General features: G+C 70.2%; 1 pseudogene; it reads left to right on the top strand.

The window, feature by feature from the left end:
• The first annotated feature begins 1,459 nt into the window (after positions 1-1,459).
• Positions 1,460-2,431, top strand: LOC138825298 (complement C1q tumor necrosis factor-related protein 8-like; annotated as a pseudogene).
• Positions 2,432-2,914: the final 483 nt, after the last annotated feature.

Genomic DNA, 2,914 nt, shown 5'->3' with positions numbered 1-2,914 from the left:
CCCCTCCCCTAGACTTCTCCCCGCCCCAAGCGGGCAGCGGGCTCCAGCCCCTGCGGTGGAGGAGACGCCAGTCCCAGGCACCACTCCAACTGTAGCCAGCCGAGGCCTGGCAAACCCAGAGCCACCCACGGGCAGGGGGCAGGTGGTGCGGGTGGGGGGCGGGGGCGGGGGTGGGGGTGGGGCTGGGGGGCAGGGGGGGGCAGCTGGCAGGAGGACCCTGGAGGCCCAGGCCGGCCGCACCGCCCCAGAGCAGGTGGTGGATGGAGGGAGGGCGCGGAGCACGCTTCCCACTGCTCCACCGCTCCACGCGCTGGCCCTCAGCCTGGCCTGTGGGCCTTGGACAGAGCACAGGAAGCCACCGGCGCCCAGGCCCATGAAAGGCCCCTTTGGCGGGCAGCTGAGCACGGAGCTGGGACAGCAGGACAGCGGCCGCGCTCTAAGGGAGACGGTAACAGGGAGGGAGCCGGGGGTGCGGGTCTTCACGGCACGCGGGGACCCCCTCCTCCACGGGGGACCCCGAGCTGCAGGGGTGAGGGGGACTCCCTCCTCCACGGGGGACCCCGAGCTGCAGGGGTGAGGGGGACCCCCTCCTCCATGGGGGACCCCGAGCTGCAGGGGTGAGAGGGTCAGGGTGCAGTGTGTCTCCCGTGGGGCTGCTGCCTGGCTCACCTGGAAGGACACGGGCCTGGCTCTCTGGCCCGGCCAGCTGGGTCAGGTCTGGGGGTTCTGGGGGGGCTTGGACATAGCCTCAAGTTTGCAGGCTTCCTGGGGGCGGGGTGGGTCTGCACCCAGCAGAGGCCACAGGGAAGCTCCGGGGGGTTGACCTGGCCTGCTGCCCAGAAAGAGATCCTGCAGCCCCCGATGCTGCTTGTGAAACCAGGCAGGGCCCCTGGCCAGGAAGGAAACGGAGGCCCAGACTGAGGGCCGTGTGGAGCGGGGTCTTGTTCTGGTGGCCTCACTGATCTGTGACCCCGTTCCTGGGGCTCCTCCGGAGGGGAGGCCCAGAGCCGGAACTACAGACTATTCCCACACACACTCCAGCGTCCTGAGGCTCTTCTGTGTCTGCTAGGATGGGGGCGGCCTGTCCCCTAGGCTGGGCCTCAGAAAAGGTCTCCCCCAGGGCCAGCTCTGAGGGCCTGCCCTTCCTGGAAGAGCCTGAAGAACTTCCTGAGAGAGCCTGTCCCATGGTGGCCACGCCCACCCATGGTGGCCACGCCCACCCCATGGTGGCCACACCTACCCATGGTGGCCACGCCCACCCCATGGTGGCCACGCCCACCGTGGCTCTGCCTAGCCCATAGGAGCCTGGGAGGTGGGCGGACAGAGCTGCCCTGGCTTCCTGACCGTCCAGCTAAGGGGCCTCTAGTCATCTCCTGATCCAGGGAAGGGCACAGTGGGCACGTGACCCCCTCCAGGGCCTCTCCTCCTCCCCTGCCCCTCCCCTGCAGGTCTGACTGTGATGGCAGGCCCGGGCCTCATGGTCCTGGCCCTGGTGCTGCCCGTGGGAGCCTGGACGGGCCTGGGGCTTCTGGGTCAGCCCTGTGTGCCCTGCTGCCACCAGGCCGGGTCCCCGGCTGTGGCCTCCAGGCCGGATGCCCGGGCGAGCGCCGGAGACCCGTGGGCAGGACCTCCCCGCGTGCGCCCCACCATCGACATCACCATCCTCAAAGGTGAGTGGTCATCCGGGGTGCAGATCCCCCTAGGCGGGGCCCAGGGGCTGGTCCACACATGCTCCCTGCTCCCACCGGCCCCATGACCACCACCTAGGCCATAGCGTGTGCAGTGGCATCTCATGGTCTGCCTGAGGGGCAGGGCTAGACCCCCTTACAGAGGAAACCGAGGCCAGGAAGCACTAAGGTGAAGGTCAGCCGTTGACCCGGCCTGGCCCCTGACCTGCAGCTTCCGCCCGCTCCCCTGCAGGAGAGAAGGGCCAGGAAGGCGTCCGCGGCTGCTCAGGACGGAGCGGGTAGGGGGGGGTCTTCAGGGACCCTGTGGGCAGCCGGGCCACAAAGGCCAGAAGGGGCAGGCGAGGCCCCCGGGTACCCCCTGCCGGTGCCCCCACACAGCCTTCGCGGTGGGCCGGCGCGAGGGGCTGCAGCGCGGACGGCTTCCGGGCGGTGCCCTTCGACACAGCGCTGGTGAACGTGGACGCTGCCTTCAACCTGGCCGCGGGCCGCTTCCGCTGCACCGTGCCCGGCGTCTACTTCCTGAGCCTGCACTGCACACCTGGAGCTACAAGGAGGCCTACCTGCACATCATGCTGGACCAGCGGCCCGCGACCATGCTGTACGCGCAGCCCAGCAAGCGCAGCCGCATGCAGGCCCAGAGCCTGCTGCTGCCGCTGGCCGCCGGCAGCGCCGTCTACGGGGAGGCTGGAGACCTGTACGTCACCTTCAGCGGCCACCTGGTGGCCCCCGCCACCCTGCTCTAGAGGCCATACCCCCCAACCCCCCCCAGACCCAGAGCAGAATAAATGCCCAACTTCCAGCTGTGTGTGGTGGTTGGCTGCCACAGGAGCCGGGTGGATCCATGGCTTACCTCTGTGGGTCGGCCACGCGCCGCCGCGCAGGGCTGGGGGGGGGGGGGCTGGTCCTGGGAGAGCACGGGGTGAGTGACGCTTGCAGGGTCCTCTGTCTGTCAGGAAGTAGGGCCTCCAAGGGCGCCGGCCTGGGGTCGGGCCCATGGGGTCCGCCCCACGCCTGGGCCGCACTGGGCCTGTGTGGCAGCAGGGCCCACGGCGGTGCGGTGACTGGGCCGTGACCCCCTGCAAGGACACCCGTGGCCCTGCTGGGCTCGCGTCCTGTCCTCCGTCCATCACCTTCACACGGAAGCCGTTGAGATGGCCACGCCCCCGGCTGCCCTGATCGCACTCTCACCGACCCTCCTTGGCCCTGCCGGGGGCAGCCCAGCCCCC

Source organism: Dipodomys merriami, unplaced genomic scaffold (assembly GCF_024711535.1).
Source record: "Dipodomys merriami isolate MVZ:Mamm:240054 unplaced genomic scaffold, mDipMer1.0.p SCAF_137, whole genome shotgun sequence".
Lineage (NCBI taxonomy): Eukaryota > Metazoa > Chordata > Mammalia > Rodentia > Heteromyidae > Dipodomys > Dipodomys merriami.
This window is presented reverse-complemented; position numbering and strand designations above follow the sequence as displayed.